Consider the following 26,181-nt stretch of genomic DNA (forward strand, 5'->3'; position numbering starts at 1 on the left):
ACATTGTCTGGTGCTCACAACAATCAGAGACTGGGCTAAGAATGAATGCTAACAGCATGATGTATAAAAAGAGAGACCAGAATGAGCACTAGCAGTTGTGCTGTTAGCACTCTAGTTAAAAAGAAACATCCTCAACAGCTTCAGTTAGATCTGGCAGGACAGTATTTGCATTCGAAATAGCAAACATAGGCACAGAACTTAACCAATTTATCTAACACCCATTGGTTTAAGACTAATTAGTTTCAAACTTAAATCTTGCTAGATGTAAAAATGCCTGGGTAATTGCTCCCTACAGAAACCACATCTCTATCTCCAATCGGTTATTGTTTGTATCCCTCATGCTCTCACATCTCACAGAGACGCTCCTGATGACAAGCACCTCTGGGGATTTCCTACTTAAATTCACTGCATATAAAACCAGAACTTAATCTCAGTCAACAATTGTTCTTACCATATGCTTTGATTACTTCTGTGGAAATCACTCATATCTTACCCGCTATGAACAAAACCTTAACTACACAAACTGGCATCACATACTACAAAAATCATTTCTAGGACACTGCTTCACTGTGCAGCTGGTTTAAGCACCGCTATTTCTCCACTATTCTATTAGAGATATTCAGCTTATTTTCACTCATTTTTCTTGTTCAAAATCACACAGGACACTCCAGTCAATAAAGTTAGCTTCTACCACCACAATCAATTTTTCAGAACATTTGACAGCATCCCCACATGGATATATAAAATTAATTCACTGTGAACTCCACCTTCTTCCTTATCTCTTGCCTTCATAACAATGCTTAAAAATAAAATTCTGACAATTACCAGGCTGCTGATGTGCAAGTATTATTGTTCATCAAGTTAACCTACACCTCTTATGACCACCCTCCACATCATGTGCTCCTCTACGCATGCAGGTCACCCTAACCTGTCCTGGAGGACATGCAATCTGTTGTCTAGCCCACACTTGGGTTGAATCATAATAGGTGATTCTAGTTTGTCTAGGTTACATGTCACAAAGGTTGATCATACTGTTAAGAAAAAAAATTATTTTACCCATTCTGCTCTTAAACAAATCAAATAAAACAAAATAAAAAAAAATCATAGGGAAAAAAATATTTAAGAAAAAGCTGAAATAGTCAATGAGGCCTGTGAGTGACACAGAAGCCATTTCTTAACTGTCAAAATAGGCACAGGCATTCCTGAACCAGCAAACTGCATTGGCCATTACATGTATTATGAATTACATGTATACCAACATATACATAATAAACCCAGCAGAGTTATGTTGATACAAGCATTCAGGCTTTCTAACTAGACAATTTAAAGCAGCAATATCTACCTGGTGTGTTTCTTTACTCTCCCAAATAGTAGCAAGCAAAACCAGAAATAAATATTAATAAGAACATAAAATTCAAGAGAAGAAATACATGAAGTTCTGATTGTCTTCTAATATAGCGGGGAGAAAAAGAAAGTGCAGGAATCATCTTACAGTTCTGTCTTTATATATGCTCAAAGCGATGACAGAAGGCACTAGCTAAGCAATTTCCCTGATTTCTGAAATAAAGTGGGGTTTTCCCCCCTCATGCTCTGATAAGATCAGTTACAGCTGTAGAAATTACATTCATGCTTTCATAGAATCAAATAGTTTGGGTTGGAGGGGACCTTACAGATCATCTAGTTCTAAGCCTCTCCCATGGGCAGAGACGCCATCCACTAGGCCAAGGTGCTCAAAGCTGCATCCAACCTGACCTTGAACACTTCCAGGGATGGGGGTTCCACAACTTCTGTGGGCAACCTGTTCCAGTGTCTTATCACCTTCACGATAAATAATTTCTTCCTAACATCTATCTAAACCCTCTTTCAGTTTAAACCTGAAACCATTAAAACTCCCTGATAAAGGGTGTCTCCTCATCTTTCCTGTATGCCCCCTTTAGGTACTGGAAGGCTCCTGTGAGGTCTCTCTGGAGCCTCCTCCAGGCTGAACAACCCAACTGTTATGGGAGGCACTCCATCCCCCTGATCATCTTTGTGGCCCTCCCCTGGACTCACTCAATCAGGTCCAAACTTTGAGAGAGTTCTTCCTCTGGATCAAGGGCAGGTATTTCAGATCCTGAATAAATGAACACATTTGTACACTGTGAATAGAGTTTTACTATGAGTCTAGAATACTTCATTCAAGTCTCTATTTTAGCACAAAAGGTAGGGACGGAAAGAAGGACTATCAGCAGCCACACAAGCATCTACACTGAGCAACAGAATGCCTTGAGTTCTACATAGTTTAATACTAGCAAAAAGGAAAGAGGCTTCTTCATCTAGCCAAGAATGACAGGCAGATCAAGAAGTTTCATATCCTCAAAAAGCAACAGTTACAGGCAAGAGATAAGCAGTGCTCCTTTCTCACATATGCCACTAGTTCAAGGGGGAAGAGGAAGGGAGCATAAAACATTATTTCACATTAAATACTGGGGAAAATACAAATGCTCTAAACTAAAGCCAGATTGAACCAATTAAGTATAGAATTATAATCCAATGAATTCCTGAGTGATCAATAAATTTAAAAAGCGAGCCACCGGTCTGCTGAACATGCCTACAAAGGAGTCGGTTTGATCACCGAGTTCTTGTCAATCTTCTCCATAAAGAAAGTCTCGTATTTTGACAAGAAAGTGAAACATATCTGTTAAGTATATGAAAAACAAAGGGTTGGTAAATTTTATCTCAGTAACAAGCACCCTAGTGGTCCTAACATGAGCACCCAATATATTTTAGGTGGACTTCCTGCATCCTCCACTTTGTTCAGCTTCCAAACCATAACTCACTGCTGTAAATTTTTTCCTTCGTTTAGTTAACAGATGGACACTTTTCACCACTGCCACAATACCCTGCTTTAGATTTGTTGCTTTCTAAGCATCTAGTAAAACATCCTTTAACAGATTTCCCTTTAAAACTGGAGTAGAAAAGGAATTTCTATACAGATGATTTGCCTGAATGGCTTCCAAGTGCTGTTTCTAAAAAGGAACAAATAAATGCTGCTGATTAAACTTTATATTTATTACATATAATCAAAACCAATTCATAGTCATTTACACTTTATCCAACACAAAGAGGTTTTAAAAACACACTTGGTTACTTGGCACCTTTCAATGCCAGGTGTGACTCCAAATCCTTCTACATTGACTTACAAGCATATTGCATCCACCATCTTTGCTAATGAACATTTTAGTATTAGCAGTATGAGACCACCTGCACATAAAAATTAAGTTTCCTGTACTTATGGAATTACTCATCCTTTACGTGACTGCAATTTGATGATCTGTAGCAAGCTGTTTATGCTGTGGCTTACCAGAGAGAACACCAATTAACAACTATTAATTTATTTCAGTTCTCAAAAGTCAAAAATAGGTAAATATGTGAAGATATTTTAATCAAAATAGCACTATCCTTTTTAGCTCACTTTGCACTTCTTAAATTACAGGCACCTATTTTAACCATCGAACACATCATTCTTCCTACCATGCGCCAGTGACAATAAACAGATCAACCATAAACTTTCTTTTTTCCTCCAAACTGAGTACCTAACACTCCTTTCTTTATAAATATTCTTAAAATTAATCATCACTCCTTGATGAGCTGTACTTCCACTATCTTGATTTTGTATTACAATAAAGTTTGTTTTTTTCTTTCTGCATGTTTTATTTGCTATTCTATCTGCCGCTCCTCTGTAACTGATGTTCACTTCAAGTTACTCTGAAAAGAAAAATCCGTCACCTCTTTTTGTCCTAAACCCAAGCTACTGCTTTCATACTAGGAAAATCCATCTTTTTTGCAACACTTACCTAGTCAACTAGCTCACTTCCATCATCATCTGCCTTATTGCTCATTGGCTCACCAGCAGGAGAAATGTCAGAAGACCACCTGGACCTCCAGAAACAATGTCTGCCTTTTGTCCATTTATACATTACTGTCTTCCAATTACCTTGGTGTAAATTGCCTCAGAACGAGAATTTGTCTGCCTTCATTGGCTAAAGATCTTTAAAGACATGAAACTGCAGGACAAGAACTTGACAGTGATTGGATATTCCTAAATACAGAGCACTTTCCCCATACTATCCCTTCCCTACAAATCAGAAGCAATTCATTCCTCTTGCTTCTTTGGTCTGATCTTGCTGCAGACTGGCTTTATCCACAAACCAGCCTGCTCCATTCCCTGCTCTTGTTTAGTGACAGTCAGTATTTCTCATACTGATGTGGAGTTCTATAATTCATCAGTCCATGCAGCTCTCTACACCACTGTTACGTGATCCGCCAGTACTGGAAGAAATCTGTCCTTCATATAAACTTGTGCAACTAGTAAACTTGTACAATTTGTACTCCATATAAAATAAAGTATTTTAGCTGAAAAACAAACCTTGGCACATCCATTACAGCTTCCCTCCGTTGCTCATGACATTAGTGGAAGCAAAGCATTTTACTAGGCATTTCTGTCTTGTCATTTCTCATTAGCAGGAAAATATACTTTCATATTATAATGGATACAATTACAAAAAAAAAAAAAGGGAAAAAAAAATTAAGAAAAAGATTAAATAGTCAATGAGGCCTGTGAGTGACACAGAAGCCATTTCTTAACTGTTGAAATAGGCACAGGCATTCCTGAACCAGCAAACTGCATTGGCCAAGACCTCCAAAGGCAACTCTCAAAAGGAAGTTTACTTGCATAAATTAGTCAGCACTTAATTCTATCTCCACTGAACAATGTAGCTGAAAAGGAGTGGGGAAGAGGAAGAGGAAGCCAGAATGCACCATGTTATTTAAATAAGTTAGAAGTATTCTCTGCAAACTTTTCCCCTAAAACCACTACGCAGGTTTATAGAGCCGTATAAGTTTTTCATCTGCTAGTTGACGACAAAAAGGATCCAAGAACTGCTTATACAATGCATGGGGGAGTTTAACAATACCTAGCCTTTGCACAGAATTAAACAAATTTATCCAGTTGCAGTCATGATGAACACTGTTTTCCTTAGAAAATCCAATTCTGGCCATGTGACAACCAGGAAGCTTATCACACAAGCCAATCCTCTGACAACCTAATCTTGTTTTAGACAGACTCTGTTAGCAGTGCACACATTTTAAGTGACAAACTAACTACAATCCTTTGTAAGTCCTTAAACTAAAATAACACTCAGAAAAGCAGTCTAAAACATTTTAATGTTGAAATGCATTTGGGCTGAGAATCATTTCACCTATCAAGACAGCTTGGACCATAACTCTGCTGCACTACAGGGAACACCAGGCTGACAGAACAATGGGTTCCCAAGTGCATTGCCAACATAAAGCACATCTTGTGCTGACTGGATTAACTGTCATAGCTTAACCACCTGAGATAAGTTTGAGCAGGGACTTCATGCCAGAACTTGTCACCAGAACTAGGAAGCAGGAGATTTGGGCCAGCATTTATTGCTACATGGAGAATGATTCAGTAAATCAAGGGGGTTCACGGAGTAAATATGCAAACCAGAGCTTATGTAAGAATCTTGGAACATGTCCAAAACCTATTGAAATAAAGAAGCCACAAGAATACTGAAGCAATAGGATACAGTGGCCACTCTTTAACCAATGTTTTTTTCTTTATTCATGTGGAAGTGTTGATGGCAAGACAACTAAACAGGATTTTCCTTAACTGACTGTAATGACACACAGCTTCAAAACTGCATTCTTAAATAAAACGTAGTCAGAACACCCAATATACAGTATCAGTCAATTGCAAAAGTAGTTGCAACACTCTGTACAATTGAAGATTTCTGGAACACATCAAATTCACCTATTAGGCAGAGTATGGATTACAAAAAGAAAAAAATCTGACAAATTTTACTGTTTAATGTTTGGTCTTAAGTTTCTTTTATCTATTTTAGCTATACACAAGTAAGAACTCATTTATGGTCTGTATGTTCACCATGTATTTCAGTACCTGTAAACACACATTGATATTTTACCTTCCTGTTTGCCCGAAGCATTTAGCAGTGTGATCACTCTGGATTTAGCAGTTTGAGAAATTATGGCACCTTTTCCAGAAATCTATTCCTTACAAAACTTTGAGAAGCTGGAGAACACACACTCAACTGGCACTAAGAAGCCTCTGCTCACAAGGATCACAAAACTTCAGAAACACTTACTAGGTCTCCAGTGATAGCTACAGTAAATACTTAATCACAACATGCTTCACAATTCATCTATTCAAGATCTGCCTGCAGCCACAAGCCTATTGCAAAGCCAGCATTCACTTCCCAATAACGTCCCTTTTAACTAGTAGAGATTTTCATCCCCTAATAAAGGCTCATTAATCAAGACTGTCAATGAAACAACAAGAGTGAAAAAGGGACTAGACATAAAACAAGAGCAAACTGCTGCAAAGCAACAAAGAGAACCCTCTAGATTAACCAGTGCATTTGAATTATCTCAGTAAGACTTAATAAGCATTTCAATATGAAAACAAGCAGATTCATAAAGAAACTAGGATTATAAAACAAGATTCTAATTCAACATAAAATTATTCTTGATATTCAAACATGTATCAGTCCACTCTCTTATACATATTAGGGAATGTTACTGAACAATATGAACAGCATAAAAAAGGAAAGGACGCTTTCTAAATACAAGCTGTGCACTGTTGCCTAAATTCCCTATTTTGTTATTGTTAGCCTGGCAGTTAGTAGGACAGTTATAGTCTACTAAAAGTCTGAGCCTATCCACATGATATAAATAAAATCGCTTCGCTTTTGTGATGGTTTCTTTACAGTATCACCCACTAGTCAGAGAACTGTGAAAGAAACCTCGAAAGTTTAATTAAGAAAAATGGCACTTTATCAAATTCTCTGTTACCAAGGACCTACAGAAATAATAATTCTGCGGGCCTGACACAGAATATCTAGTATTTCTAATGAATACAATTAGTATTTTCCCCTCATAAAGATAAAATCTGCTCCTTAAAATAAATATTTTTGCCCTTCATCTTTAGTAACCTTTTTTTATAAAAACACACTCCCCTTTCCCACAAACCCATTTTCAAGAAAAAGTTCCAACACTTATACTATCTTCTCATAATATTTCCTAATTTAAACCTCATAAAGCACTTGTATTTCCAAATACATAATTACTACAATACTATTAAGGATTCAAAACAGTATTTTTGCTATTAAAATATTTCCCCTCTCAAAAGTCAAACATTATCTGTGGATAGTTACACATATTTGTCAGTGTACTCTACCTAGATTCTGGAATCAGAGCGAGAGATGGAGAGAGCAGAGTGAAAAATGCTCAGTGGTCCTAATTAGGACTAAGACAGTATATTAAGATCAAGCTAATCCTACTGGAGATCCTACTCCAGTATATAAGATCAGAACATGCTGTGATCTACTAAAGACTTCCTTGGCACTTCAGTTAGGCACACATTTAATAAGAAAAGCCACCACATCATTCTGGTTATACTGTTCCTATGGTGGGACAGTATGAATGATGGGATTACAGGCAAGTTTAAACAAACAAAACAACCCTTCAGTCTCAACCTCCCCCAAACACACCACTAACAATGTAACACGTATACAGAATCAAAACAGTACATGCTAGCAACTGAAAAAACAAACAAAACAAAACACACCTCAATCATGTTAACCTTTCTATAGACAGGATTATAGCATTTAAGTTAGCTTACCCAGGGCAGAAGTACCTGTTTGAAATTGTTTTTCTTTTTGGCAGAGAGCTACCTGAATACCTTACCGTAAAAGAGGTGACTGTCTTGCAGTATGTAGCATTTGAAGTAAATAAATAATGCAGAAAATTATAGCAAAGGCAATGAAAGACAGATTGCCTACACACAAGCGCTCACACAGAGTCATTTCAACATGTTAAAACTGCAGACACACAGACCATGTTCTGTGACTCAAATGCGACAGACTGTGCCACCGCAGTGAATGTTCCTAGCACTTCTTCTCAGAAAGCAACCACAATTCACAGTTCTTACACATCTTCCCTACAAGCTACTCTAATACAAATTCAGCAGTTCAAACAGAAGTTTGTCATTCTTAGATATGAGGGTGAGAGGAGACATTATAAGTACATTATAGAGTAACTGAAACAGTAAGTGCACCCAAAACTTTTCCCCGTATGTTCTTCAACACATCTGGACAGCCACCTACCCGAATCACTCCACCACTGCCAATTCACACCACAGCAGCCTGAATCAGTTTCTGAACTTGGACCACAGAATCACCAGGACACAGAACAGAGTTTATTAAACCATCCACATGGATCTGAAAGAGAATCAAGAAGTGTTTTCAAGATGACAGATATAAGCATCCTCGCACAAAAACTAAAAGCATTTCAAACCCACACATTAGCTTTGTTTTACACCAGAATTAAACATGGAAGACACACAAGTGGTAATATGTAACTTAGCACCACAACCACCATTCTACAATTACTCATTTTTGTCCTCTGCCAAATCTCAAAGCAAAGCAAACAGACAAAGCAGTGTACCAAAACACAAAAAAGGTAGAACCGATAAACATCTCCTCTTTCTACACCAGCCAAAACCAAAACATATGCATTGCTAGCAAGCCTGAGTTCAAAACAGCTCCCTTTCTGTTACTTGCATGAATGGACTTTTAATGCAAATGTCAGGTTAACAAAATGTAACCTAAACCAACAAGAAGCTCTGTGAGGCACTTCAACTGGATGACTTCTTAAAGCACTGCTGCTCTGGTGAGTCTGAAGCACATTCCCTGAAAGAGAATCTATACCACCCACACTGCCACAAATACTCCCACAGCCCTCATGGGGAAATAAAACTCCCTGCAACAGGCAAGGCTTTAAAAAAGCTGCAATTATTTTAATTGGACCTGCCAGCTGCCTTTCATTTAGCTTAACATGAGGTTTTATTGAAAGTCTGCAGCCACAGCAATTGGCAAGAGTAGAGACAGTTGCTTACAAGTAGTTGGATCTATTTCTGAGAAGCATACTCTGCCTGGTGAGCTTTTGCAGAGTACTGCCATATACTCTATAAGTTGAGGATAAAAGTTTTATGATGTGGTCCTGCCTAGTAGGCCGGAGTAATGCCATGAGTTTAAGATGTATATTGAACACACCCACAGCCTCATCTTGATGGCATTGGTTGGGGCCAGTTCAAATAAGGTGCCAAAATATGGAAGAAAGAAAATACAATCAGTTACAAAAAGATGGTTTTGTCATCTGATTTTAAAACAGTAAACACATCCAACACAGAAAAAATACAGATATTTAATAACATCTAGGTATAACATATAACATCTAAGCTGACAACTGGAATCTTTCCTGAAAGTAAGAGATTCTTCAGGAGATCATATCTTGATTAGCCTACTCTTTTCATAAAGCATTCAATATACAGACACAAAACTAAATTTCCTGACTCCTAAAGTTTCTAAGACAAAGAAGAACAACAGAATAACCATTAAAGTAACTGTTTCTGCCACTTCTAGAGCACTCTGTGAGATTTAGCAAACTCTAAAACCTTCAAACCAACATGATTGTTTAACAGGTCTCAACTACCTTTTCCAAAACACTGCTGGTATAATATCAGCTTTCCACAGTGACATGGCCAGCACAGCTACAAACTCTGAAGGAAGCCAGGGTCAATGACTGTACTGCTGATTTCCTGTCTTGCTCAGGAATTTGGAAAAAAAAAAAAAGTGGCTCTGGAACTTTCCTTCTGAAATTTTCCTACCACTTGTACCACTTTCCCACCTATAGTCAAAATTTTTGCATGACTGAAAATGCTAAGGTAAGTATTGTATTAAATCAAGTTCATAACTGGCCAGCAACTCCCTTCATACACACCCCATTTAGGAACTGCTGCTCTGTGATGTAAAGGCTGAAACAGCTTTCTTGGCTCTTAATTAATAAGAGCTGAATAACTTCCCTCTCCCTTGCCTTCCAGTCTTCCACAGCAGGTTAATCTTTCAGTTCAATTTGAGCTTTTAGTGGCATCATTACAGCTAGACAGAGGACTGTGGAACATGCTCCAGATTACGTGTCGTGAGTTTGTGACTAACTCTAGCAAGTCTCAAATTCTGCGATACCTTCCACTATACATCAGGTAGCAAAAAAAGGATACAGTAACTGTAGAGCTACATATTCAATGGACATTTGCACAGATCATCACATAAAAATATTATCTAAGACTGCAAAAGAGGATTGGAACACTCCTCCATCCTTCATCCTCTCCCCTCACTAACAAATAATATGTTGTTACAGAAGCTCGAGAGACATGCATCAGTTTAACTCCATGGGCAACTGCAATACATCTCCTGTGACCATTAAGCATCTTCTTGTTATTAAGTCAGACATTGAATAATTCTTTTTCCTTCAATAAAGAAATTGATTACCCTGGTATACATGCTATGAGTGCTCAATGTTAAGCTACATCCCAAAAGTTAAGAGTTGGGGAGAACTAGGAAAATTTTGCATACCTTTAGAATTAAGATTTCTTGCTCTGGCACTTCTTCCTCCAATTCAAGTTTTCCCACAACATGATAATTTAGTAATTAAGGAGAGCTGAGACTACAGCTTACTCCTAGCTTTTTCATTATCACACACTCCTATTTTTTAATTAAAACATATGCTGCCTAATTAACACCAATAACCAATTCCAACTCAGAGCACTGATGGGGCAGGCCACTGTATGAAAAAGCACCCACATTACATTTAAGTTATAAACTGATTCCAGAAGAGTTATGAACAACCAGACTTTTCAGACCTAGATACATCTGTGCTGTTGAATGCACAAAATCACCCCTTGCAGACATCTGACAGAGAAGAAGTATTTTTGTGGCTGGAAAGTCAAGCATGAGGACAATCAGCTTGGATTTTACCCCGCTACCACACTTGTGAAAACCATGCTGCATTTCAAAAAGTTACTAATTAAAAACCAGAACAAAACAATTTCACTGTACTCCATTTCTGGTCCTCTGTTACAGTTGTTCATTTTTTCAATAGCTCTATAATATGAACAATCAGGGTCTGCCTAGTCGTATGAAGTTTTGTTTAATTATTGTAAAAAATAAGGTTGGATTAGTATTGCTATCAAGTACTTTAGACTTCGAAAAAACAAATCCTAGAGCCCATGCTTAAATCAGTAGCAATATTACATTATAAGCCAAGTCCATCTATCGCTTTGAGTACACATACCGGAGGAAGATGCCAGGTAGAACATTGTAATGGACACTACTCCCATTTCATTATAAATTCCACAGAAAGCCAAGAAGCGTCATCACACTACTATCTTAGCAATATAGGTGCAATTGCTGATAGCTGTGAGCAATAAAAGCAGTCATTTAAAGCAGCAACATTGATTTGGAATATGCCACTAATCAAAATTTAATAGGGTCAAAAAGACTATTTGAGATACTTGTTAGTCAGTTCTACTGAGCAGTAGACCTGCGTATAAAGTCTTACATTTTGTTTTCATGAAGAAGAGACAAAAATTCAATTACTACTACATGATTCTTCTCTTTTCATTGACCTCATCTACCATGATGAAATAAAAAGGGCTATTTAGATTTCTTTTAAGCATAATTTAGCTGAATCCACAGTCCGAAATAAGGGAAAAGAGAAAAGTACGAACTTCGGAATACATGAACACAGCTACTAAGAGTCCACATACGAGCCTTCTAATATAGCAGCTAAACTAATGCAATTGGGTATGAACAGAACGAACATAACAAATGTTGTCCACAATTCCTTTCTGAAAGCTAATAAATAGTTCACCATCTGATTTTTTCCATTAAGTGGGACAATCAGAGGAGGCATATAATTACAGATAACACACCCAGATTAATTGGCCTATATTATAATAAGTTGTTTTGATACATATTTATTCCACTCTTTAAAACAAAACAAACAAACAAAACACAAACAAAAATGAAAAAAAGAAAGAAACAAACAAAAACAGAGAAAAGTGCTTAAACATATTTGACTACTATTTTTCAAGTGTGAATACATAGATTGGTTATACAGGAATTCAGTTTGCTGGAAGCTAGGTGACTGACAGGAGAGGGCATCAACTTGCAGGTAGTTTGTGAGCTTAGGTACTTGGCACTGAGTAGCTGAACTGGTTTTCACACAACCTAAACACAAAGTTGACATTGAATCCTAGATTCTTCTCCAGACAGTGACTCAAGGGGAGCAAGGGAAGCCTCCTCAGCAACGTCTTTTAATCTCACTAAACTCAGCTTCACCACTGGCTAAAATTTCAGCATGCAGGACTCACCATTCACATCCAATTATCAACACTGAGACCAGAAAATTTGTGATCTTCGCAGAGGCAGAGTCATTTCTATTTTGGATCTTAAAATTAAGGGATCTTAAAATATCCATACCCTCTCTTATTTCAAGATCTATAAAAATATACACATATACCTAAAAAGTAGTGTCCAACTTGTATTCTAATCACACAGCAGAATAAATAAATGTAAAAAGTCTATACAGCTATCTTCCATGAACTTTTGCTGACCAGCGTTTATGACAGATCAGAAGCTTTGTCACCTGCAATTCATGAGCACAGGACAGACAAGTGTGACTGCTATGGCACACATGGCCCCATGGCACCTTTCACACTCAGGCAGCACTTTTCCCAGTTTTTAGAATGATGAAGCTAAATGTCTTCTGTTTTTCCACCCCTCATCTCCTAATTACGTCGTACCTTTAATCCTTCCATGAATGAAGGGGGTTCTACATTGCCCTTCTGAGAGGAAACAGTAAAATATAGTAATGGCACCCCACATTATCAGTGACAGACATTTATAGTTGCATCAGTGTACCACTGATAATACATAAGATATAAATTTGTTTACTAATCATACTGACTGTCCGTCACCTGTCAGTTCTCCATTCACACTAGCCTCAGGATCTAATTTGAAAGCAGAGCATCCTACATTCAAATACTGTTGACCTATACATTTCAACCAAGAGACTCCTTCAGACAGTTAAAAATATAAAGCCACCAGAAATCCCTAGGAACTGAAGAAAAGTCTCAAGACAAAACACAAAAGTCTCAACAGCAAGGACTTCGAAAGGTATCTTTCAAGAAAAAAAAAAAAAAAAGCTTCAATGATTCTTCTCCTTTTCCGGTTCCAGTTCTTACTGAAGTTAGTTATTGCCCACCCCTGCAGCAATTGCAAACTATTTTACAGACAAGCATGAAATTCCCAGCTTTCATCTGCACTTGTGACTCTTACGGAAGGATTACTGAGGATAGAGTCATTGATGAGGAAGAGGGCAACATTTACTGTGAACAAGCAAAAGACTATTCCAAACCAGCAACTAGAACTCAAAAGGCAAGTCAATCCCCATTGCGCTTAATTCAGACTAGGGACTGTTAAAGAAAGAGCAAGCCCTGCTTTCCCCTCACACCTGCCTTTTATTAAATCTACAGTTTGCATAACCACATCAAGAGTCCAACCAGTAAATGACCCAAAATGCTTAACCTTGCAAGCTAACGGGGGGAATTTTTTTCTACTTACATTAGCTTGCTTGTCAACTCACTGAACTTCAATATCAAGAGGGAGTGTAACTGCCTACTGTCGAAGGAGATGCAGCAGAATTTAAGATGATACGTTCAGTCACGGCCTTTCTAAATTAAGACTCCTTTAAATGTAAAAGTGATAACTTCATTATTATTGATTTTTTTTTTTCTCTTAGCACCAAAAAGATGTATCAAAACTAATATGCAAGTATATTTTAATGCTCACAACAGCATATTCCAGTAGAAAAATTCATTCATGGGGGTCACACTTCATAATTTAACCTGCCTTGGTTTCATAGTTTTGGTGGGTTATTTTCTGAAAAAAATCAACCAGTGAAGACAGGAAGTTTGGAGAGGGGACAGGGGGAAATAATTTTTAAGAATATGAACCATGCCAAACATCTCCAGGCAACCAAGAAGAAGCTAAGACACTCAGGTCAGTAAATAGTTACGGTCCGAGAAGCGACTGTGTCAGCAGTTTGTGTTCTACATTCTGAGTTCAAAACTGAAAGAAACATTTACAGGATGTGGTCTTCTTAACTGGAAGACAGCTTGCTCAGCAAGTGCTATGCATGTTTTTGCAACTAAAAGTCAATTACTTGACTACAAAGCAAGGCTTAACATTTATAAAAGGCTTGAGGGAATGGGACTAAAGTACGCAAAACTGATCAGCACCCTCAACATGGTTAAGTTAAATATGCATTTACGCTTTCTTTTAACCAAAAAAAAAAAAAAAAACCAACCCTCTTTAATTCCAAAATCACCAGTACATGAAGAAGCCTTGTCAAGAAGTACTCATGATGAAGAATTTAAGTGGTTCAGTGGGGCTAATTGCAATACTAAGGTTTAAAAAAAAAAAAAAACAATCAGAAATATACTCAATATCAACCTGTAATTCAAAACCTGAATACTGAATAGATTTGTAAAAAGAAAAAAAAAAAAAAAAAAAAAATCAGACCTGAGATACACAACTGGGCCGCTGATCTACATGAATTTTTCTTTGTCACAGTGCTCTTAAAAAGTAACCGAAGATTCAAAATGTGTACCTCAAACTTCCTATACTATCAGAAGCTGCCACTTCATAATAGAGGATGCCCACTACTTAGAGCAGGATGCACCCTCCTTCCCGCCTTAAGGATTATTTCTCCCATATGAAGTCCATACAATAAGACAGTTCCTGTTAACCATTAGGTGTTTGCACATAAAGCAAGTATAATCATTTGTATGGATGAATCCAGTCTCTCTGCAATGCATACAACCTTCTTATTCAAATCCTCTTCTGCTGCCCGTCCTACTAATTTATTAACTAAAAACCACCCACACGACACACCTGAAAAACACATCTAACAGTAAGTCCTGATAGGAAGAAATGGAAATAGTGGATGCCTGTCCTGGTTTCATTAAAAAAACAAGTTTCTCTTTTAGTCAATTTTCCTGTCAGCTAAAGCTTTCATATTAGCTGCATTTTCCTGAAGAACCAGATACATGTTTTGGTAAACATAGTAATGGAATGCGAAGTTATTGATAAGCATGGAAGGACATCTCGGAGAGGGGCAACAAGAAACAAGAAACTGACCAACTGTGTGTAACAATTCATTCGTGTGAATACTTCATATAAAAGTGGGAGATCACGAGGATCTCGTGCCTTTTCTTCCCTTTTTTCCTTTTTTTTCCCCTTTTCCTTATGGTCGACATTAGGAGAGGACCTTGCAAGTCGTCCCTGCGAACTGAGGCCCAGTGAGAGACTGAATCCAGCTCCGGCTGGCTGCAGAGTCCAGTCCAGGACTTCGGGTGCTGGCTCTGCAGCTGCTGAGACTTTCAAGATTGGTTTTGTATCCTTTGTATTATTTTCTCTATTCTTATTAGTAGCATTAGTAAAACATTGTTAATTTTTCCAACTCTCTTCTCTCTGTCCTTCTTTCCCTCCCAATCGCCTGTCCTGAGTGGGAAGGGGGGAGATAGAGGGGCAAAAGAGGGAAGACGGGTGGGGAGAGGAAGTTAACAATACATCTGCCAGGGTTTTATTGTCACCTCGCAATCTAAACCCTCCACAATGCTTTTTTTTGCCTTCCCCCACCTCGTTGGGTTTTTTTTTTCAGTCTCCCATGATGCTGCCTTCTGGCCTGCTCCCAAGTCAACATTACCAGTGTCTTGGAAAGCTGCAGAAGGGACACATCCAGGAAGAAACCACGGGAAACAATGAAACAAAGCATAGCAGCTGATATACTTTCAAAAGTCACATCAGTTTATGTCACAGTTAATTAAAATTACACAGATTAGAATTAAGTTGCAAAATACCTTAACAAAATATCAAGACAAGGGTTTAATGAAGAGGTAACAAAAGAGATACTGGGTAAATCCAATAAGTTGGTTCTACAATGCTATTAACTGCACAGAAAGGTGTTAGGAAAAAATTTGGAATGAACTCCGAAGAGGAAAAAAAAAATCAGCAGACTCCACAATCTCACTTGTCTATTAAAATCTGAAATAGCAAGGGCTTTGATGAGAGTCTAAGTAAGTCAAACTGTGAGAAAATACAACATATTATAACTGTTGCATAACTGCCACCATTTAGAAGTCCTGAAAAGAAAAAAACAACCTTTTATTAAGATCAGGTTTTGTGGAACTACATTAACACTATGATAGTAGCAAGTCCAACCTGAACACAGATGTGCGAACTAATTTCCAAGTTCATTTGAAAATTAATTCTTGTTACTAGTGATGACAAAGACTGAACTGGGAATGAGTTTGAACTTGATATTTCACACTGAAAATGTCAACAAACCAGGCCAGACTGCAGAAAAATAACAGATATCTCTAAGGTGGAGGGAGGAGGTAAACACCCATAGGAACTTGCCACGGTGCACTGGAAGTACGTTTCAGAAACACAAAAGGAAAACATAGACCTGATAGTGCATTTTTTGTACTACTATTTCTGGTACTTCCTACAATTCAATAGCTAAAGAACAGAGCTGTAGTCACTGATATCTAGGGGATGAGTAGAGACATCGGAATGAATTGTGCTTGAGCAGGTCAGGCCCCCCTTCAGCTAGCAGGACTGCTATTCATTCATGGAACACAAAATTTGACAACTAGAATGAAGACAGACACCACACTCCACAGAAGAATAAAGGCTGAGAAGGAGGACAGCTGCTGTGCACCTGAACATGCTTTCCCAAGATTCTCCCATAGCTATCCCAAAGAAGGCTGAGACCAGACAAACTAACACACATCAGCATCAGGGAAGGCAGGTGGACTGCCAGAACAAACACAAAAGCACACAAGAACCCAGCTGATGTGGACCTAGACACAAACAAGCAACTCCAGAAGTTGTTTTGGATCATATGCCTCATCTCTCAGGAGATGATCACGTCCTTAGTCGGTGGTATCATCGCCAAGGGACAGCTAAAAATTTCAGGGAGCAGGCAGGGTAGAATTTAAAACAGAAAAAGAAACATCAGCATCTACTCTTTCAGTCTGGGAGACAGGAAGACATCAAGATTCCACTCTACTTCACATCTGAGCTCCTAGTATCACAGAAAAAAAAGCATAGAAATGCTGATAATTACAGCCTCTGCTACAGCCAGGCTCAATTTGAACCTACTTTTTTAATGAAATATTTTATTTAAATAAATCCATGCCTTCTACAGCTAGGAAAAAAAAAAACACACTTGCCCTCACTTCTTCCCCTCTTTCAGGGTCCTATCACTTCTTACACAAGACAGAACACTAAGGACCTTACGTAAGATGAATCACTGAAGTAAATTTTTAACTGCATGGCTTAACATAGTGATGAAAGAGCAAAACAAACAAGAGAAAAACAACATTCAGAAAGGACAAGTAAAACTGCTTTGAAGATCCATACTTAATTCCTGTGGGTTTGAGAGAAAAATCAAGACTTCAAATTATTTCAGATAAGAAAAATCTATGCAAAACAATAGTTAGAAACTAATAAGACAGAATTACAGCTTCTAGAGAGATATGAGGGTTTTCTGTCAATGCAATTTTTAGTATCTTTGCCTTCTAACTAGAAGGAATCAAAGGGACTACCACCTCCTTTGCAAACAAGGAAGGAATATGTAACAAAACAAGCTCTGCCCCGGGCTTGTTTCTGTATCATCATTAAATCCTGCAATATTTGAAGCTATTACTCGTAAATGTTCCCACTTTCTGTCTCAAGAACCTGTTGGAATTAAAGTTTGGGCAGAAGTAACATCTTTCACTGCTGATTTTTATTTGCATCAACCCCAGTTTTCTACCTACAGTATCAAGCAATTACATACAACTCTCCTAGGGATGTAAAGAAAAACATAAGGTACAGTCTAAAAAAAAAAACACCCCCCCAAAACAAAACAAAACAAACAAAAACCACAAACAAAAAAAACCCCCACAACCCAACAAACAAACACCACACCAAAACCAACCAGCCAAAAAACACCACAAAAACCAGCCCAATAAGCACCCCAAAATGCACCCCAAAACCCACCCCAAACCTGTAGACTGTGCACAGGCCTAGATATCCAAGAAGCAAAACGTACACTTTTTCCTATACAGCACCTCTATTGATAACCTCCTTCTTTTAATTTCCATCTGTGGCATGTGATATCAAAAGCAAAAATGGTAGTGAAAATGCTGAACGTGTAAGTCAGCAATGAGTATTTAATACTACCCTCAACAAAGAAGTCCTTTTTAACCCCTTAAATTAGGAAAGAAACCAGATTTGAAAAACAACTACCACATTCTGTTTCTCATGAGTGTGATATTTTTATTCATTTGACATATGTTGCTTCCTGAACAGATTCAATGTATTTTGGCATTCCAGAACAAAACTGCTCTCATCGTGTTTGGCACTTCATGTACAATGCAGCCAGGAAGCCACTCCTTAGACTATGCAGCCATCTGCAGCAGATACCAGAGGTTTTTAAACAAGCTGCACTGCTGCAAATACACAGTATTTTAACATATGAGAAAATTCTTGTCTGTTAAACAGACTTTCCATCTAATTGCCTGCAGACAAATTCAGGCAATATGTAACATGCAACAGTTCAGCACAAATAAATGCAGAAAGGGAAGAAAAAAACAACAACAAACAAAACCAAAACCAAACACAACCTATTTCTTATCCGAGATTCATGGTTACTTAATTTTGCTTTCTAAATTGTGTGGTTCATATATTAAAACAAAACAGCCCCTGATGCCCTGCTTTACATGCACTCCCCCCAGAAAAAGTAATTGCCAGAATTCCTAGTTAAAACTGGGATGGATCAGAGGTCAGAAGAATACAGGAGGCCCAAAACAATATGAGACTTTCAGGTACAAAGCAAGCAGAGGTTGTGCATACAAGCAGAGGTGAAACACCACACTCAAAACCCTCTACCTAATAAGATGGATAAACTGATGAGGACCTAAACAGGTTACACACTTCGGCCTGTGGTGACAGGAACACAAGTGGAAACACATTCACAGACCAGAGTTTAAAAGGACTGCACATGAGTATGTGTATGTATGAGTATTCCCTATTTTGGGACTGTCAGATTTAAAAAAAATATATCTTGCCAAAAACACACATAAAGAAGTGTCCTGACATTTAAAATACTATGCAGTGCCTTAAAGAAAGTCACTACTTAAAGAAATACCATATACAATTGGGCTTCCATTTTACTTTAGAATACTCACCCCTTAAAGAACACTTCTGTCTCTCTCTTGTAAATGTCAGCCACCCCAATAAGTGCCAGTTTGGTTTTGTTTTTTGCCTTTACATTTGCTTAGTATAAAATGCAGTACTAAAACCAAAAAGCTTTTATTTACAATGCAGCTTTAAAAAGAATTTTACTTTAACATACCTTTTTCACTGCTATGATAAGGAGTAGCCACTATTTCTATAAAGGACAAAAGTTTGAAAACCCCAAGTATTTTCCCAATTCTAAGCATCTTCTCCCTCTAGTTTATACAATAATTATGACACATATTAGCTCAATGTTATTTTCAGCAGTTTTAAGAGTTACTGTCCTGGGCAAATAAAGGAATCCCTGAGCTGTACTTCTGTCCATTTTTTTTCTTCTATATTCACTTTACAACTGATACATAAATCCTGATCCACTCCAATTAGTTGCTCACAATTGTGATGCACCATAGTTACTCCTCTTTGGACTAACTGTGGTCCTAACTACAAAACTCCTCACATCTCCCATTTGGTTAAGCACCCTTATTCTTGTCCTCTATTTACTCAGCTTCGCTCTCACAATGTGCATTTGATTTTTGCCAACTCATAATCTCTTTTCACTCCCAACACAGTAATGAAGCATTTAAGTGAATGCTTTTTGAACTAAATTACATTTCTCTTTACTTAGTGTTGTGTTGCTCTAAGTGAACAGATGATGATTAAAGAAAAAAAAAAAAAGAGCTGTTATTTTTATTTTACTACATGAGGCATTTTGGAGATCAGATAAGCAACTGTTGTAACAAAATTAACAGAAGTATATTCTTGAATGGTTTCCAAAGCATTTTCTGCCACTTTAGACAGGGAAGAATGATAGCTTACTGCTTTACAATTAAAAAAAAATTAAAGAATTACTTTGAAATTAAACAATTTTGCTGAAGTATTGTTTCTCTTTAAGTGCTGCTATCAACATAGATAATAATTCATTATCTAACGTCTAATCCAAGTTTTTCACCTGACAGGATGTTTAAGGAGAATTAAGATTTTTCCTTCCCATCACAGTGCAAATTATAGCCTCAAAACTGAACTCAAAGTTGATCTAATAATAACTCAGCTTAAAACGTTACTTAACTTCTGACATCCTGTGTTTTCTAGCAGGACAAATAAAGAGATATGATACCACTTCAACACTACTGAAGTGAAAGGTGGAACAGTGCCATGCTGATTTACTATTAACGTCAGCATCTTCTCAGAGTAAGAAAACTGAACTGAGTAGCACAATATAGGAATTTCAGATGATTTATTAACTCTCATTTCAAATAGTTGAAATTGTGCATACTTCACTTCAGACTTTTCAAATACTAAAACCAAGTTAATACAAGTTTCGGGAAAATAAGTAACATTTCAATTTTGAGTGAAAGTTATTTCTCTGTAGCTATTTCTGAAGCTGAAATTTAAAACTTCGTCAAGATGCAACACAAATGGAATTATGGGTGATCTATGGATCTAAAATGAGGAAATATATATTTTAATTCCATGGAAATAGGCAGGGACTCCCTCCATCTGGGACAGGTGGGGAGAAAGTGAGAACTTTTTTAGAAGTTTAAGGTATGATTTGTTGTTTCTTGATCAGTTGGTTTATGTAGAATGAGAAACGGATGAGAAAAAGGTATTGGTTAAAGACATGTTTATCTCCCATCTCATAAGACTTTATTTTAACCAGCTCCCTTGACAGGGCCACAATCTTCTCCTTAAGGTCTCACAGGCTGCTGCTTGCAAAACAAATTCAGTAACACTAATGTCATTAAAGACTACAGGACATTTGAAGTCTTGACAATACCTCTCCCACAGTTCCCATAGATTTTCCACAGAAACGTTTGTGTGCTCCACTGTCTTTCTCTAGAAGAGCAGCATCGCAAAGAGCACACAGGAATGCCATGATCCTCAGCATTTTCTCTGCTTTGCTTCAATAAAGCAAGACAAAATAAGCAGGACAGTAAATTATTCTCATCTAAGTCTATTAAAATTTATTTTAAGTCTATCTTGCTTTTCTACTACTTGTGTTGTTTATATTTTAATCTATTTAGATGGAATCCTTTGTACCAGACCAAAAGCATTAATGTCTCGATTAAGAATAATGTACTGGAAGAACAGGATTTTCTAATAGCCACAGAGAGCTCCCTCCCCTACAACACACTGTTCAGACAAAAAGTCTCCTAAAAGAAAAGACACAAATAAGATGCACTGTAGTTAAACAATAGTAGAGTAAAATAGTAAAGCTCTGGTAGTTTCCCCTTACCCCATATCAACACTTCTGATCTTACCCGTCAGAATGAGAGGCAGATAGCTTGCCAAAATCACCAGATGGAAAAGCACAGGTTTAACCATCTTTTTCTCCTCTTCATACTTAAGAGTTGAGTCCCTAACTTAATTGTTAAGTTGTTTTTAATAGTTTCCCCATACCCATATATGAACCAACAAAAGTGACCTTAAAGGAAAATTTCAGGTTTCTCGTTTTCATTATTTTCTAGAATTCTACACTCTATTCCCTTTGCCTGTAATTCCTCCCAGAAGGAAACTGACGAAATAATTAATTACTTAGAACAAATCACCCTGTATAAGTTCACTAGAGCACAACGGAAATAAATGATATAAGGACTGGTGGATAGCTATGAATCAGAAAGACATGAACTTTGGAATTTTCTCCCTCAGTGATAAACTTTACTGCCAACCCTCCCCAAAAATACAGAGCACATCAGAAATTAAATGACCCGCAGCTCCAGGGTTAACATCACATATGATTATCTGACCAGAAGTAACCCAAAATGAGTATGTTTTTCTAAAAGGAGCTACCAAGTCAAAATTCCAGGTCACCGCAAACTAATTTGCCACAGCAACCAAACGTACCAGCCGCAGGGTATCAGTGTACATCAACGGCTGTCTGCATGTTCATCTCCTCCTTCAGGTATATCTGCCTCATACACCAAAGTGGAAACTAAGTGAATTCAAGATCTGCATTTTATACTCCATAGCATGAGCACATAAGTCACAAAACTTTTAGACTGCTATACGTATTGCCACACTTTTCAGTTTACGTTCACTGAAAATACAGGCCTCAACCTTGTAAATACTTCTGCAGCCAAGCATTTTTTGTCTGTTTTAACGACAGGCATGCATAAGCACGTACAGATTATTAAGCACAATTTTTCCACAGAGGAAAAAAAATATATATATATACACACACATGCGCACATGTATAAAATCTGTGTTAGTATCATTATTTAAGAGTCCTCTGACATCCAGTTTCAAATATAAACCTCCATCTTATCTTCAGGGTTACCTGTAAGTAAAGACAGCAGACTCGCAGTAATCTGATCAAATTGCTGACAATTGGGTTCATCTTCTAAACAAGTTACATTTATGTAACTACTCCTATATTTATACAGTCCTAAAATTACGTTTGGCCCTTTGAAGGGAACTGTGAGGCTGATGTGGCCCCCAGTGAAAATGAGTTTGACACCCCTGTTCTAAACTATCATTCCTCCCCTCAGGGAGAACAGTGCCAGGATGACTGCAGTCACATGTGAGGGAAAAAGCAGCAGTTCTCAAAAAGTTTCTTAGCAGCCTACCAGAAGTCTTCCAGATGAGCCTGGAAACACTTCCCACTATCCAAACACTTAAGATGACGTTCATAGTAATTCTGGATGACTGAACCTGTGACTGACATTGCCAGGCATCTGGCATTGCATTTCAGATGTTTGTTTAGATGTATTGATGTAGCTCAAGACATCTATGCCCTCTCCTCAGGAGGTGTGGAAGTTTTGGAAGATATGTACTGAAAAACTCCAAGGACAAGGAGGGCAAGGAATACTGAAGAAATAATTTCTGCAGCTAAACTAAAGCTAGACCCCACCTTATGGGGACAGAGGACTAAGGAAGTACATGAAACTTTTCTTCTAGAACTGTCTGGGAAGATGAAGCCCACTATGCAGATGCTACAGGAACTTCTCGTGCTACCTAGACCTGAAAACTGATGAGGAGGCTCCAAAGGCAGCAGCAAAACTCAAAGCACAGTACTTCAGACAACAAGACCATCCATTCTGCAGGTACCTTTAACATACTAACAGAACTTCAAATATTTGGAATTTAGTTATTAACACTGGTGCTTTCCCCACCAAGGAGAGTGGCTCTGGCCACTTCAAAAGAACATACCTCCCATTCCAAATTAAGAGTTAAATTATAACTGTTTCATTTCAAGTTATTTGTAACTTACTTTTCTACCTGTTTGTACCCAGAAAGGAAATTCTACTCAAACAGCTCCCACTGAAAGTATGTGATAGTCCAGAATAGTCATTCACTATTTGGACTGTATCTGTGTATCTCCGTCCATTCCACCCCACCAACTTCATGATGGGTTCTACCAGACATGAAACATGGCACCGTACATATTGAACTATATAAACATGCAAAATTCAATGTGCTTAGAAGACCTTTTGTTTTGGAAAGAGAGCTCATGCACCCAGTGAATTCCAAACTGATCACATTAAGGATACTGATCTACAGTTTCTTCCAGTTATTATTCCCACAATGTGCATCTAACCAAGAGAATCTTAAAGCTTGTTTGCTTTTAGCAGTTGTTTTACTTTGCATATGTAATATAGTCTTTTGCTTTCAGAATTCCATTATACAAAAGCATTAAATGAGTTTGAGAAACCATAGTTCTATTTACAAAATATACAGGAATGTATAATATTGGATATTTTAAAAATGAAAATTATGAAAAAAAATACGTGCATTTTGGAATCACCTTCTTTCTGGTAGCTTTGCTCTTACAGGAACAGAAGTTGTTCTTACCATCATAGGTAAACTCTAAGGTTTAGCCTTATATGGACAGATATAGAACAGAGAAAGGCCAAAGTATTCCCCCACCTTTCATAATCAAATTTGTGTAAAAGACTTGTTACCTAAAGTTTTCTTGGCCATGACAAAAAACAGCATAGAAGGGTATGGGCACCTCATTCATTATCTACTGAAGTGAATAAATAGGGGAGGAGAGTTCATACTATCTTATCTAAAAAGACTGAGCCTTCAAGCGAAAGAAGCTCCAAAGGCTTCTGACATCATTTCAGCTTCCAGGATGGCACCAGCAGCCAAGATCACTCACATTGTCCTCAGACTCTGCTTAATCATCACTCTTTCTTCTTATGTGTAATGATAACTTAGTATCAAGTATCTTCAAATTAGTTCCAGATACAGAAAGAACTAAACTACTTTTGAACTTAAAATACCCTAGGGAAGCCAGTCTCAATGCTGACGTTCCCAACAAAGTACACTTTGGTTTGGCTTCATGTAAACCAAATGAAGAGGTCTGTTTAGCTTCATTTCTCAATTATGCATAGTCACAATGTATTTTTAAAGGTGGAAGGTGCAATTTAGTGTTGATACATCATGCTTCTGTATCACCTTTAGGGGAAGAACAGGTGAAACTAAACAGAGTAACAAGCCGAATACCCAGATTGAAACACAAGCATAAGAGAAACAAGTATCTTAAAAAGAACTGGTAACTAACACAGAAAAGCAGAATCAGCAGCAGAATTATCCTGTGATTACTATACAACATAAATACTACATGATTACTATACAACATAAATACTACGTGATTACTATACAACATAAATACTACGTGATTACTATACAACATAAATACTACCAATTCCAGCACAGCAGTATTCACTTTTTCTATTTCCAGGTAGAATACGAGAGTTATAAATTTCTCCTAAATCGGCATCCTTACCTTCAAACCTTAACATTTATAAAATTTACTCAGGACACATGAACACTGTACTCCTAATTAGAAAAGAAGGTTATATTTCAATAAAGTAATATTTTTACAAGACAAAATCCTTCAAAAAAACCCCATGCCCATCTTGTTATTAGAGCAGCCAAGTTGCTCTATCTATCACCTGTCCAACTCAATAGAATTGCTTAACCATTAATTATTACTAAAGTACACTAATTTTACCCATATCTACTCAGCAAGAGAAAGCACACCATCTGTGCTGATACAGTGGGCTCTGCATGCCACCTTCACAGCTGGAAACTGCAGTGGCACACTGCAGCTGCTTCCCAAGATATGAAGAGAACAATAAGGATTGGAGGAAATCCACATTTGAAACTCTGACAAGCACACACCCCACCAGAAAGAATACTTCTGGTCCAGAAGTGGACCAGAGTCTGCTGTGCAAGAAGCCACAGAACTGGTCACAGGTTACCCACAACACTAACAAAAACATATTCCCTATGCATTCAAATCACAAACCTCACAAAATCAGTTAAAATTCAAAAGCTGTAGAAGACATAACCTACATCCCAGAAGAGTGCATTGGACTTCACAGATGTTCCAAAGACACTAGGCTAGCCGTGTAAAAGGTTACCACAAACATTGCATGTTCCAAATATGGGGCAGGAAGAGCATTATCTTCAGTCTATTTACTATACAAATTGTTAAACACATTACCTTCAATGTTTTCATTCTGATGTGAACAATGTGTATGACATATTGTTCTACTTAACCAAAAGTTGACCAGGTAAAAGAGCAATGTTTCTAAATCCTCGTTTCCCAGATAATTCACATTTAACTATTTATATCAACTGTCATCATCAACATTTGCATGTTCACATAGGAATACAGTCTACTATTTTCCTATCCATAAAAGAAGCTTTTCTGTCAACTCGACTAGTTATTCATTCGGAAAAGGTTAGATTTTTCATTTCTCTATGTGAAGTAAATGTCAGACCTTCCTTTAGCAGATGAGGTTATGCCATAGGGAGAATCTGCTGAAGAGGTAACATATCAACCATTTGATCTGTATGGAACATTTTCCCTAGAAGATTTTCCTTTTTGCTTGGGAGCAGGAAGGACAAAAACAAAACAAGAAAACAAAGCAGACAGCCAGTGATTCATTGCACCCCT

General features: G+C 37.5%; 1 protein-coding gene across 15 annotated transcripts in view; it reads right to left on the reverse strand.

Moving 5' to 3' along the window:
* Positions 1–26,181, reverse strand: part of ERBIN (erbb2 interacting protein) — a 117,911-nt gene that overhangs the window by 88,371 nt on the left and 3,359 nt on the right. For 10 of the 15 annotated variants that reach the window (XM_065047451.1, XM_065047445.1, XM_065047447.1 and 7 more), the window contains one exon: positions 8,190–8,303. The exons of the other annotated variants lie outside the window; for them this stretch is intronic. The gene's annotated coding sequence lies outside the window, so the exon portion shown is untranslated. The remainder of the gene's footprint in view (positions 1–8,189; positions 8,304–26,181) is intronic. 15 annotated transcript variants of the gene reach the window in all.

This window comes from Columba livia, chromosome Z (genome assembly GCF_036013475.1).
Source record: "Columba livia isolate bColLiv1 breed racing homer chromosome Z, bColLiv1.pat.W.v2, whole genome shotgun sequence".
In the NCBI taxonomy this organism is placed as follows: domain Eukaryota; kingdom Metazoa; phylum Chordata; class Aves; order Columbiformes; family Columbidae; genus Columba; species Columba livia.